At 38.4% G+C, this 15,061-nt stretch overlaps 1 long non-coding RNA gene across 2 annotated transcripts in view; it reads right to left on the bottom strand.

Annotated features, from left to right (window-relative positions):
- Positions 1–1,107: 1,107 nt before the first annotated feature.
- LOC134297627 (uncharacterized) overlaps positions 1,108–15,061 on the bottom strand; it is a 28,435-nt gene continuing 14,481 nt past the window's right edge. The window contains exons 2-3 of one of the 2 annotated variants that reach the window (XR_010004437.1): positions 6,613–6,955; positions 1,108–4,140 (exon numbers count right to left, since the gene is read on the bottom strand). This is a non-coding gene — a long non-coding RNA (uncharacterized LOC134297627). Of the gene's footprint in view, positions 6,956–15,061 lie in introns of both variants that reach the window. The other variant, XR_010004436.1, reaches the window with a different exon arrangement.

The raw sequence follows: 15,061 nt of genomic DNA, 5'->3' as shown, positions 1-15,061 counted from the left end.
GTTCTCCCTAGAGATACCTGTGAAGGTGGTGGGACAGGGCCACCTGTGAAGTTCTCAAGAACAAGGGAGATACAGTCCTTCAGATATCCTAGATCTAAGCCGTACAGGACTCTCTATGTCCCAACCAGCACCTTGCACCCAGAAACAGATTGGCAGCAAGTGGAACTGTTGTCACAAGGGAACTATATGCATCCTGTAACCAACCCCAGGTAATAATCTTGCTACAGCTGTTTGGACCAGCTGAAATTTCTCGATGCTCTTCAAAGGTAGCCCTATTCCATAGGAAGAATGGAACCATATAATTTGGCACCATATACTTTGCACTGTAATCCATATATACTGATAGTAAAGAGGTGAAGAGACCCAATTAAATGATTTGTTAAATGTGTATTCTGTTTTCTTAAAATATATGTATTCAGCCAAATGCTCTTAAGGAAACAGTGATAGAAAAAACTCTGTAAAATATTTAAGAACATCTCATACAAATTTATAATGGAGAGTCACTTAGGTTTTTTTCTACCACTAAAGGGTTAAAAACCACTTATTCCTGTGTGTTATGTTCCATCATGTTGTTTTAAAAAGCCAGAGTTACACACACTGCAGCATTATCCTAATGGCAGTATAATTAAGAGTATCATTGTGGTAATGACATTTTTCATTTGGAGGAAAGACCACAACAGAAAGGCATTCCTTCTTTGGCCAGTTTCACCTGCCTATCGATGATCCTTCACTTTCATTCCCCCCACCTGATATCATGAGACTAATGCTGGGTGTTTGACAAGGCCTCTGACTTAGTGCTCATCTAATTAAAGAGAAACGCATCCCAAATTCTAGTGAATTATTTTACTTCTTTAAAATACTGCCCATTCATCTTGCTTAAAGATTTACCTGGCTCACTGCGTTTGGTTAATGAAAGGGACAATGAGTCTCTTGTTAGCGCAGTCTACAGTCACTTGGTTCAGGGTCAGTAAACCCAGCGAGAGGCAAAGAGGACTAAATTTAGTCTCCCTCCCTTCCATCCCCTCTCCTTACTTAAAAAAGCTGAAGGGTTGACAAGTATCTGATTTTATCAGCCAGGCTAAAGCCAAAAAGAAAAGATGAAACCTGTTTCCATTTGCAAACTTTATTCAGCAATTATTGGCTTGTTTAAGCTAAATACTACATGGCAAACTTTACATGAAGTCAAGAAAAGAAGTAAAAGAGCCTGACAACTGCCTAGTATGAGGAGGGGGGGATTTCTTAATTTCAAGGGACATTTCTGCTCTGAAAACAAATTCATGGGACTTGTGGTTGGGGAAACACATGTCTTGCTTGTGAAAACACAAAACAAAAGTATAAACATGCAAGGTAACCAATACTGAAAGACAGATATGCAAAGACATAACCCTCCATATTAACTGTGGTTAAAAGTGCAGAACCCCATGAAAGTGGAAGAACTGAGGATGAAAAACTCTAATTTTTACCTGCATTAACAACTCTCTAGGAATCTCTAGGTCCTCCAGTATGGTTCTGTGGTTAATTTCCAGCAGATGTTGGCCACAGAATCATACCGGAGTACCTAAAGATTCCTAAAGAGGTGTTATCTCTAGGAATCTCTAGGTCCTCCAGCATGACTCTTACTACCTCATCAGATGGTGAAAATTGACCATCGTATGATGCTCCGTCTTCATTTGTGGCCTGGAGCCCACTGGCTCCCATGCCAAGACATAGATCTATTTCCTGTGGGACTCCGTGAAGTGAAGAAGGTGGCAACATGGGAGGTTTTCAGTGTTACATAGACAAAGCGGGGGAAGCCGGATGGTGGATGCTCCCCTCCCCCGTGAAATGGGGTGAGAGGCAAACCGGGAGATCTGGGGTGTGGAGCAATGGGTTTCCCCTGCCCCCATTGGACCCCATTGGATTCGCCACGATGTGATGATGTCCCTAGAGATTCCTAAAGAGAATATTTGAGTTATTTATTTTGTGTCAAAAGCATTGCATAAATAAGTAGAAAACTGATAAAAATAGAGGTAACACAAGCAGCTAAATAATTTTTGACCAAAAATAGGCAAAAACAACAGCATTGTCTGTAGCTGTCAACAATTCTTTCTCTGTACATAAGGCAGGGCATTGTGGGCAAGCATACAGATACTGAGTTGTTTGTTCTGCTTCACAGTCACACAAGGTGGAGGATTCTTCTAGGTAGTGCCATTTTAATAGGTTGTCTTTTGATCTGTATTTAGTTGTGTATTTTATTTCTAAATATATGACTTATTTTTTCATTCAAATAGAGACCACAAGGTTCCCTAAAATTAAAACAATTACAAAACTTTTTATTAAAAAAACCAATTAAAATGATACTCAATTTCATTTTTACATGATATTTAATATCACAAACATCAGGATGACGAGCAGAAGAAAAATTGAAAAGTAGAGCGTAGAGCCAAAACATTTTTTAAAAGGTCATAAGGACAGTTCTTTGTGCCCTGTGGTCCAAGTAGAGGAAGCGTCTTATCCTTCCTTGGTTACACCGTAGGCTATCCTGTACAGAAAGAGCTCAAATTACAGACAGATACATATAGGATAATATGGTATTTCAAACATCCTGGTCCCAAAAGTGATTAGAGCTTTATAGCCTTTAATTATATCCAGATACAAAAGAATAGCCAATAAAACTGATAAATAAGAAGTGTAAATTAGTGAACAAAGTATGAGTCAACCCCTGTTCGCGCCATACATGATCACCATATCTTGCACTTGCTAAAATGTCTGAGTCACACATCAGGAGAAGCCTCTTAATGTTGCAGAAAAGTATTAGAGGTCACTGTGGTCAAACTGGCATTCTTTAGAAAGGGGCACAGCTGGTACACCGGTCCAAGCTGGACAGAGACTCTCTTGGCCATAGAAGATATCTGATTCTCAATGAAGAGCAATGAGCCTAGAAGCATCCTCAAGCTGTGAACATAACTCTTCAGAGGGAAGTGCCGCAACACCCCAAAGAGGCTGTTCTGTCAGATCCTAGACAAACATTTCTATTGTCAGAGTAATTCGCAACGTAGCAGCAGTTGTATGTTGTCAATGGAGCGCAGAACGAAGAGACGTCAGAAATGATGTTAAAAAAATATATACAAAAGCTTTACTTTGCAAGACAAACAGAATTTGCAGACGAACACAGGCTTGGCTTTCACTCTAGGCAGACACCAACTCAGAACAGAGCAAGATCTCAACTGATACAATCAGTATGTACAAACACACTTGAGTCTGGATACTCCCCAAACCTTCCATGTGACCTTGATGTGTGGTTCCAGCCACACATCAAGGTCAACACAGCTTCTCAGTCATTAACTCTTTATAGACTATAGCATACTCTGGATGATGCAACCTGTATGCAACACATGCCAGACACAAATTTCATTTAAACACCACCAATACACAAATCCCACATTAACATCTATTGCCCAGAAGTTCCTTCACCTTGTCTGGACTAAGGTAGACAGATCTACTTCCACGGACTCTCTTCCCCTTGATCTTCATTTTGATGTTTGTTATACAATGATTATGAAAGTAAACTGAAACACTGGACAGGTTTTAATATTTGCATTCGCTCAACTGCTGAGTTTAAACATACTGTACTGAGAAAAGGGATCCTATGAAATCATTTGCTATTAATGCATTTTTAAAACTACATAACAAACTAAAGCTCTAAACAATAGATATAATACTAAAGCTCTAAACAATAGATATAATAATAGGGTTTGCTTCCAAAACCCTATCATCTGTCTGTCTGTCTGTCTGTCTGTCTGTCTGTCTGTCTGTCTATCTATCTATCTATCATCTAGACAGTATTAAATGTATACCCCATCTTTCCACCAAAGAAGTTTGAGATAAATAATAAAATATTAAAATGAGATTATGATTAATTATTAAAATACATCCTAGTAAAATACATCATATTTTAAAAGCCACATTTTGAAGGAAAACATGTCTATTTTGCTAACCCTTGAATGGCCTGAGGTTTTGCAAAGAGTTTAGCTTTGATCTGGTAGCTTTTATAAGGTAATATTTTAATTTTCTCTTGAGAAGTGCTTTACTTTGATCAAACCAGCACAGCTCCTTACCTTATCTGTCAGAAACATTCAGGAAATTTCATGGAAGTCGACGCTGATCAAATAAAGACAAGGTAGACAGATCAAATTTCAAAACAGGAAAGAGGAAGTTAGAGCCTTAAAATCAAATCTCCTGCTGCGAGTGGGAGAGTTAGCAGGTTACAGTAATTAGGGTTTTTCGCCTCAGAAACCCAACACAGCCTCTCCCAAAATGTGCAGGCTCAACCATGCTAACCTATGCCTTTGCAGTGACATGAATACCTCTATTTTGCTATCTGCTATCCTTCTCTATGCTGCTCAGTTTGAATATTAGGACTAGAGAGATACCTTTTTGTTGCTTTTGCTCCTACCAGCTAGAATGATTTTTCCCTCCCTGTAGATAAAGTTATAACCAGTCATAACAGAAATAATACAAAAATAATAGAAAAATGCATAATAATAATAATAATAATAATAATTGCACAGACAGACTACAAACAGAGGCACAACTATGTGGCCCAAATGATTCATTGGAACTTATGCCTCAAGTACCACCTTCCTGCAGTAAAGAACTGGTGGGATCACAAACCTGCAAAAGTATTGGAAAATGAGCATGCAAAGATACTGTGAGACTTCCGAATCCAGACTGACAAAGTTCTGGAACACAACACACCAGACATCACACTTGTGGAAGAGAAAAAGGTTTGGATCATTGATGTTGCCATCCCAGGTGACACTGACGAAAAACAACAGGAAAAACTCAGCCGCTATCAGGACCTCAAGATTAAACTTCAAAGACTCTGGCAGAAACCAGTGCAGGTGGTCCCGGTAGTGATGGGCACACTGGGTGCCGTGGCAAAAGATCTCAGCCGGCATTTGGAAACAATAGACATTGACAAAATCACAATTTGTCAACTGCAAAAGGCCACCCTACTGGGGTCTGCGGGCATCATCCGAAAATACATCACACGGACACTTGGGAAGTGTTCGACTTGTGATTTCGTGATACGAAATCCAGCATATCTAGCTTGTTTGCTGTGTCATACAGTAGTAATAATACTAATAATCAGAGGCGGTCCAACCATAAGGCGAAATAGGCATTTGCCTGTGGCGCCATCGTCCCGGGGGCACCATCGTCCTGGGAGGAGGGCACCACTCTCCACCTCCTTCTCTTTCGGGCCTTCCGGCCAGCGCAGACCCACCTTCGCACCACGCAAGCCCACCTTTGGGGCCTTCAGAGATTGTGAGGTCTGTAGGAACTTGGAAGCTAGGTATGTGGGGTTTATATATCTGCAGAAGGTCCAGGGTGGGAGAAAGAACTTTTCTTTGAAGCAGGTGTGAATGTTGTAATTAATCACCTTGATTAGCATTTAATGGCCCTGTGGCTTCAAGGCCTGGCTTCTTCTTGCCTGGGAGAATCTTTTTTTGGGAGGAGTTAGCTGTCCCTGATTGTTTATTGTCTGGATTTCTTCTGTTTTCAGAGTGTTGTTCTTTATTTATTGTCCTGATTTTAGAGGGTTTTTTTTTAATACTGAGGGCTATCTGGGTTATCTAAGTCCACACTGCCCTATATCCCTGTTCAATGTTTAGTGCTAAATTTGCAAATATAGTAATTCCTACATAACATTTCCATGTATTGAACTGCTTTTTCTATTGATTTGTTGTAAAACATGATGTTTTGGTGCTTAATTTTTAAAATCATAATGTAATTTGATGTTTTATAGGCTTTTCCTTTATACTTCCTTATTATCCAACATTTTCGCTTATCCAACGCTTTTATTTTTCAGTGATTGGTTTGGGGGGCGCCAAAATTCTGTTCGCCTACACTTGAAAAATACCTAGGGCCGGCTCTGCTAATAATAATAAGCCTGTTGCAGTCTTTCTATCAAGATCTTCAGTAACACTTAATTAACCCGGTTTTGCAAAGTATACCAGGGGTATCTGAAAGATTTTATATTGATTAACTTTTGACTGACCAATCTCCTGGAACCACAGCCAAAGTTGCTAGTTTTTGTACTCTGACAATAGCTTGTCGGCACAGGATGTTGTCACAGTCTTAAAACCTTTTCTCACTGCTATTCAATTGTGCAAATGCTGTGTGCTATTTTTTGACTGTTGCACTTGGCATTGTTTCCTGGCTCTGATTTTTGAAAGTTGTATTTTGATACCTCGACTTGCGTTTCATTTACCTTGCTGTCTGTTTGTTTTGATGCTGGTCACTGACCAAAATAAACTTGTTGTTGTTGTTCAATCCTCTATTTCTCTTCCTACCTCAAAGGCATTATCTCTTTGAAGATACTGCCAGGTCAAACTAGTTTTTTTAATAAAGTGTTTCATAATTTGCCCATTACATCCACACAGGCATGTCGGCAAAGAAAAGTGGCATCTGTTATAACAAATAAAAGGAACATCAGAAATCTCTGCATAGCTGCTGGAGAACCGGTCTCACAACTTATCTTAATTGCCAGTGTTTTGTGCCCTGGCAAAGTTGAAATTTAATAATAATAGTAATAATAATAATAGTAGTAATAATAATTTTATTTCTTACCTCCTCACTTCACGGCTTGAGGTGGGTTACAACATTGCTTTTTTTATCGTGTCAGAAGCAACTTGAGATTGAACATTCTGCAAGTTGTTTCTGGTGTGAGAGAATTGGCTGTCTACAGAGATGTTGCCCAGGAGACGCCCAAATGTGTTACCATCCTGCTGGGAGGCTTCTCTCATATTCTTGCAAGCTAGAGCTGACAGACGGGACCTCACTCCATCTTGCGGATTCAAGCCGGAAACCTTCAGGTGAGCAACCCAACTTTCAGGTCAGCAGTCCAGACTGCATAAGGGTTTAACCCATTGTGCCATCACGGCTCCTGTTTTTTTTTGTGCTAATTTTTGTGCTAAAACATAATCAAAACACATAATCATTTGAAAACACTCCATAGAATCACATATTAAAACGTATTTCCATAAAATCCATATTAAAATACACACAACAAAAGTTAGACATAGAGTGGGAGTCTTAAATTCATCACATTTAGCTCCAAAATCACTGATAGCTAGATTTTAGGTAACACACACTGCATCCAGATCTGTTTCTAATCATATTAAAATGTGAAATTACTATACTGAAAATATAACTTTATATGAAACCATACTTCATTGATGAAGGGATCGTAAACCTGGGGTATACCTTGGAGGTCATCATGTCCCTGCTTTTAAGTGCAAGATCTGAAATGTGTGGTGCAAATTATCTCATGCCTAAGATATCATCTGCTGAATTTCTGCTTAATTCCTTTTGGTGAATCAGAACCTATCACCTTCTGATGTGTCTGCTGCCCAACAGCCCTTTGGGTGTTTCTTCTAATGTTCAGCCAGAATCAGCTTTCCTGAAATTCACAGACATTGGTTTAGTCCTGCCGCCTGAAGCAACAGAGAACAAATCTATGCTAGCCTTTTCATAATAGCCCATCAGCAATTTGAATACCCTTATTCTATATTTCTCCTTTTATCTTTTCTTAAGTGTACCCACCTGTCATACCTATCCATTTCATTTCTTACTACCTCACCAACCTAGTCATTCTTTCGCGTACATTCTCTACTTTGTTGGCATACTTCCCAAAATGTGGTAGCCAGAACTCTGCGGATGTATAATCCATGGATATAAAGAACCAAATATATGCTCTTTAATTTGCCATATTTGTACATCCAATGAGTAATTTGTGTGAAAAACAATGCTCATATATGTAGCCCCCAGTGTATATCCGAAGTCCATCTGGAATATTCTGATTCTACAAAACTATACTCACCTGGAGAGAAGTGCTAATGAACTCAATGGGGCATTACTGTTTATAGTATTGCATTGCAAAATGTTTAAATCAGCTTTGAGTTTGAAAATTTGGATTGCAAAATTGCACCTTATGCCCTCTTTAGATAATCACAACAGTGCATGTTTCCTCCCCAGTTTTGTGCATTTCATTTTGTTGTTTCTGAGTCATGTATGTAATCTTGGAGAAACTACTGCAAAGTATTTTCAAAGCACAGACCTTGCATCACATCGCAGCAGTTAGAAAGGTCAGTAAGACAGCAGTAAAGAACTTCCAACTAAACCAATCCAAAACTGCTATCTGAGGCTCAAAATGTTCTGACATCAAAAGCTGTAGTTGTCCTCTGTGTAGAGTAAACATGCATGTGCACAAAGACGTCTTTCAGTAGAGGGCATCTTTGCTATTCAAATGCTCTCCTAATTATTAATTCAAAAATAACAGATTTGGGCAGTTTTAATTTTCAAGCATGATGTCATTTTTAGGGAATTGGTGGGTAAGCCATAACCCTTTCCAGAAACCTGCAATTACTTCTTGGAATAAAGACATCAATGTCATGGTTCAAGAAATAATGGGTAATAATATGCCTACCAGAAGGAAATGGCGTTATTAATTACCTCACTGTGAACACACCACTTATTGACAGCTTTGAGGGCCGTTCGTCCAATTAAGTAGACCGAGTAAAGCTTCAATTAGCCCATCTGTACAGTCTTATAGAGCAAAAACATGAGAACATTGTCTCCCAACAGGTGCAAGGGAAAATTTGAAGGAACACTATTGATTTGGATGGTGTTACTCCATCGAAGAACAAACCTCATAATTTGTACATGTATGTATGTGCGCACTATACACACACACACACACACACATACACACACACACATACAAGTGGGTGTATCGTATATATTTTGTAATACATAGGAACCTATTCTGGAAAAAAAATATAGTAGATTAATCCATTTTTCCAGTAATCTGAGCACATTATTGTCATGTTTTACAATTTCCTACTAAGTAACTATGGCCACACATAAAGCAGATGATGGTAATCTTTGTTGAGGGATGCCAAGCTAGCAGGGGAAATTCTATACAATCAGCTGGAATGTTTTCCTAAAAACTACATTTGAATCTGGGTTGTTGTGAGTTTTTCGGGCTGTATGGCCATGTTCCAGAAGCATTCTCTCCTGACGTTTGAATCTCTCCGAAGACAATTCTCTATCTGGATTATTGTCCACTAAAAGTTTGGGCCTATATCAAGGAGCTGATGCAAAGCTTGTTGCATATTATGATTAGTACAAGGTTATGTAGTCATTTGTGGAAAGCACTAGGAGTGCAAACAGGTCCACTGGATTAACCAACATATCACACAAGCACTTAGGTAATTGCTTTACAAAAAAAGAACAATGTTGTAATCCCACATAGTTGCACTATTAATTATTCCATTAGGTTGGAGTTAGGCTAAAGCAGTGCGTCCCCAGGTGTTTTGGCCTACAACTCCCAAAAATCCCAGCCAGTTTACCAGCTGTTAGGATTTCTGAGAGTTGAAGCCCAAAACATCTGGGGACCCACAGGTTGAGAACCACTGGGCTAAAGCATCATAAAGAAGAGAAGCCTAAATATATTAAAGGCACCCAATCTGATCTGATCTTTGAGGGTCAACTCTGGTTAGTACTTTAATTGGAGACCATCAAGAAATACCAGATAATATATGCAATATTTCTGGGGAAGGAACTAGCAAGACCATTTCAGAATATTCCTTGCTCAAGAAACTCCAATGACATTTATGGGGTCACCATTAGTCAAAATATGACTTGAAGTCACATTTATACAATACACTATAAAGAGATCTCTAGAGTTATAAAGTATGAATGTGAACTTCTTTTAGTGTCAGTTTTGTTGCATTTCTCTAAAACCATACTGTTCTTGGTTCACATCACGATGTTGTTTTTCTTCTTGCAAAATAATCTGTTCAAAGACACACACACACACACACACATCTACAGAGTGTTTGAAAAAGAATTCTCTAGTTTTAAGTATAATTACATTAAAACTGGGGAGTTCTTTTTCAAACAACCTATACATTTAGTTTTCCTCCTTTTCATTGACTAAATCATGTTTGCAAATGGGAGGATTTCAGAGGCTGGGTGTGCATCATCTTACAATGCATCCCAGGGCCCTTCCACACAGCCATATAACTAAGAATATCAAGGCAGACAATCCACAATATCTGCTTTGAACTGGGTTATCTGAGTCCACACTGCCATATAATACAGTTCAATGTGTATTTTATACAGCTGTGTGGAAGGGGCCTCCAATTGTATGATATGGTCACTTTTGTTGAGAATTGTAATGTCAATGAAATTATTTTCCAGCAATGGTTCATGCCCAGACAACAAATAGGGCAATAGGCATAGATTATCCAAAGCTACATTTTCTGGAGAAGTACTACATGTATTCTTTATACACTATGCATAACTGGCCAGCCTACTGACCATAATAAAAGAGACTACTCCGTAACAACTTGCAACCAAATCCAACATATCTATAAAGTGGATTATGAAGAAAAAAATGCTTGGCCTAAAGATATATCCCCAATCTAATGGGGGTATTGCCCCAGAATCAACTCTAACTTAGCAACGTAACTGGATAAGTCAACAGATTAACTTCTTCTCTTCTTCATTAACTCAGTCATTTCCGACTCTTTGTGACCTCATGGACCAGTCCACGCCAGAGTTCCTGGTTGGCTGTCGCTGCCCCCAGTTCCTTCATGGTCGAGCCAGTCACTTCAAGGATACAGCTTTCCTGTCTTCTCATGATGAGGCCAAAATACTTCATCTTTGCCTGTAATATCCTTCTCTCCAGTGAGCAGCCGGACATCATTTCCTGGAGGATGGACTGGTTGGATCTTCTTGCGGTCCAAGGCACTCTCAGGATTTTTCTCCAGCACCAAACTAGTCAGTGATTAATACTATCCTACCCTTGTCCAGATTCCAAAATATATGAGAAAATACTGGGGCTGAAAATTTGCCCAAGTATCACTTTTGCTTCCAGGGCCTTTTGTTTTGTTTGAACAGAGGCAGAGCATTATTAACATGTCCCGAGCCTTGAAAATCCTGTGGCAAATCAAACCTCATTGGGATAAAGAAAGTGCAACAGCATTTGCAAACACAGTGAACAGCATCAAAACAATACAAAGGGCTTTTGGCATGTGCTACCGGGAGCAAACTTTTTTACATTCACCTGCAACCCAAAGCTTGATCACACTCCGAAATTCAATATTTATTGCCACATGGAATATGAGAAACGTTTCACTCCAGCAGAAAGTGACGTTATTGCCAAATGGCAGGTGATCATAGGGGCTCCATTTCAGCTCAGCACTGCAAACCTACAGGCTTTCAGCCTTGTAATATCCAAGGTTTTAGACCGCATGATTGAATCTAATTTTACATAAATACATCAAGTAAATCATTTTTCAAATAGCTTGCGCAAACATAGCGTAATAGCAATAAGTGACAAATACTCTTCCTAATAATGCGGGGTTTAGTCAAAATGTAACTAATGAAAAATTGTCTTGGTGGGAAAGGGTCACTTAAGCATTTCATATAAATAGCTATAATTAGGCTGAGGATCAAATTAAACAAGATATAGTTCACACTATCTCAAATTGCATTCTAATAGCTGGTGTGAAGTATATAATCTGGATTTGAATCTAGAAAACTGAAAATAAGCTTTTAATTCTTTGATTTCCTATCTGGATTGGGACCTTCTAATTTTTTTTGGTAGGTTGTTTTATTGGGAACAAAGATATAGAATGTTTGCAAATTGTTGCATACTGAGATTATTTTATTCTCCTGTGATATTTTGAAAATAAAAAAAATACCTTTTATTATCTTTTCCCTATTTTCAGTGTAGGCTTGTGTGTGTATGTGTGTGTGTATGTAAAACTCAACATTGTAAATGCAGTCATCATTACACAGTATGATATATGTAAAATGCAATACTTTTTGTACGGACAGAATGATGGAAAACCTAAAATGGATAGATGAGAGAAAGAAGCAAAAATAGATGATAAAGGAAAAGGAAAGATAAAATATAAAGAGAAAGAAAGATAACCTCAATAGAAAGGAAGGAAACAAGAAGAAAAGGAGTTAGAATTTAAGGAGAAATTAAGGAAGAAAGAAAAGGCAAATTACCTTGAAGAAACTGCCGAGAAGTCATTTTTATATTCACTTTTTAAAATCTCTTTCTTTCTTTCTTTCTTTCTTTCTTTCTTTCTTTCTTTCTTTCTTTCTTTCTTTCTTTCTTTCTTTCTTTCTTTCTTTTTTTACATTTCCTTCCTTTCTTCTCTTAACCTTTTCTCTCCTTTTCTTTTTTGCCCAATTTGGGATTTTGCTTTTTACTATTCTGTTAAAACTAATAAAGATTATTTTTTTAAAAAAAAGAAAACATGCAAATGTGAGTAGATCAATAGGTACCGTTTTGGCAGGAAGGTAACGGTTGCTCCATGCAGTCATGCTGGCCACATGACTTTGGAGTTGTCTATGGACAACGCCAACTCTTTGGTTTAGAAATGGAGATGAGAACCACCCCCAGAGATGGACACAACTATACTTAATGTCAAGGGAAAATTTTTATCTTTACCTATATCAATTTAAAATTAAATCACTATTTTTCATGTCTATTATTCCACAGTTTTTACTCTCATCATGAAAATAGGTTTCTCCCTCCCCCAACCTCCCACCCCCCGCCCTCAAATAGTGACTGTAATCTAGTTTGGTTTAGTTTAGTTAATTGCAGAAGTTCCAACATAAGGCCTCCACTAGCTTACTAATTTTTTTATCAAGGATTACACTTGCAGTATTTTACATAGCAAGTGTAAATTTTTAACATCGCTTTTCTAGACAGGCTAGTTTATCCTTTCCCTTCTTGCACATTTGTGATTGCACCACAAGAATGTTGCAGAGCTTCACATTCCAGGTGCCAATCTACATTTCTATATATGGAAGGTGACTCCTGGGAATGTCATGCTAACAAGCAAGTTTCAACCATTGCAATAAACAATACGAGTGGAAAGGTCCAACTTTTCCTTCCTGTATGTATCACCGTAGATATGATGCCTCAGAGAAAAATATACTACATGCCAGATCAAGCACAGCTTTGGTACATGAATAGGGCTTCTCAAATTATATATCACAAGCTCTTTACCTTACTGCCAAGCATACTGACACCTTGACAGGAGATTTTCAACACTGACATATGTTGTCTTAATCCCAGCACAATACACACAGACAGCCAGGCAGCTATGAGCAACTACATCATTGATGAAAGATCATACAACGCAAGACTGAGGTTAGGCACTATTGTTGGTATAAGCTATATCCACCTATAGGCTCAATGTATGGCATGAAATATAGTGCCAGTTATAAACACTGATTCTTGGAAAGATGTGAGGAATGTATATATAACTCATGAAAAGTACATTGTTGTGGTATTTGGAGGCACTATCTGCATCCACATTTAGGTTAAACCTGGCATGTAAATGAATGAACCTTTAGGCATCATTCTTCAACACCAAATTTTTGTATAGGCAAGTTAAATATCGCTTAAGTATATGGTACTTGTGCCAATCCCGGAAGGTAGATGCACAGCTAGGCAAAGGAAGAACTTCAGAATATGAACCAAGATGTCTTATGACTCTGGCTTGTTTGGAGAGACACTAAGCAAACTGCTGAGCTCAGAAGTCATAATTAACAACCCATGGATGGAAAGTGTATCACTTATTTAATCAATGTTTCACACAGTAGAGGCAATAAGTTAATATGTACCAGTGTACTTCTTTGTTCCTAATAAAACAGAGTTCTGCTCTAGCATGCCATCAAAGCCAAGCTTTACTCCTCTGTCTATACCAGGAATAGTCAACTGGTTGAGGAGCAAGTGCCAATGTTTACTCTCCCCATCTCAGGGCTGCATATCAGAAGCACACTGAAAATGATGCAATGCAAAACGCCTGTGTCAGTTGGCTTGTGGGGTGAGGGAGGGAATCAGGTAAACAATACATTTGCAGGCAATTTTTTTGGGTGGAAGAATTTGCCAAAAAATGCCCAAGATGGGGAATCTGGGGGCTTTGAGATATGTATTTGGAGGTTTCAGGATCCCAAAAGGGAGCTTTGAGGACTGTTTGTGACCCACTGACTATATGTCCCCAACCTTGGCTTTATGTAGTAACCACACCTGTTGTGGAACTCCCTTAAATCAAAAATCCTCCACGTTTACCTTCAAAACTCCAGATAAAAAAAATCTATTTTTACACGCTGTCAGAGCAATAAGCAAGAGTTTGAGTTCTCTGCTGATTGTATTATTTTACATTGTATTTTATCAAATATGTGGCCTGAATTCTATTACAGGACTAAGTTAAAAGAAACCCATTAAATCAATGGAGTTTACCTGTCTGTTGACTTACTTTTCAACAAATGAGTCAGTCGATCTACTAGCCACTAGGATTGAAGCCACTGTAATCTATGGTTTTGATATTGACCATTTAAGACATGCATAATTTTGTGATTTTAGAGTGTTTTTATGCAAGACTGTTAAATAGCCTCTAATAAATAAGAGCTTGGTATCCAAACTGTTGCTGCTGCTGCTGCTTTATTTCAAGTCAAGGCAACTTTATTTATATCCCATCCCATCACCCCTTGGGGACTCGGAGTGACTTAAAACATAGATGGCAGCCATTCGATGCCACATGAATACACAATAAAAATACAAATACATAATAAATTAAATACAAACGATTGATACAAACAATTTATCATAACTAAACATAATAACAAATAAATAAAACACAATTTGCAGCAACATTGAAAGTAAGATTAAATCCAGATCAATAGATTAAAACCAAATCCATCTTTAAAACCCTGTCAATAAACCATTCATTGTGTGGATGCCAGATATTGAAACAGCTGGTATACTGGCTGGGATTTATGGGAGTTGTAGGACAAACACCTGGGGACCCACAGGTTGAGAACCACATTAGGGCTTTAAAGGTAACAACCAGCACTTTAAATTTCGCTCAGCAGCAAACTGGGAGCCAGTTGAGCTGCCGTAACATGGGAATTGATCACTCCCTGTATGGTGATCAGTTAGTAACCTGGCCACAGATCTCTGGACCAGCTGAAGCTTCTGAGA

This window comes from Anolis carolinensis, chromosome 3 (genome assembly GCF_035594765.1).
Source record: "Anolis carolinensis isolate JA03-04 chromosome 3, rAnoCar3.1.pri, whole genome shotgun sequence".
In the NCBI taxonomy this organism is placed as follows: Eukaryota; Metazoa; Chordata; class Lepidosauria; order Squamata; family Dactyloidae; genus Anolis; species Anolis carolinensis.
This window is presented reverse-complemented; position numbering and strand designations above follow the sequence as displayed.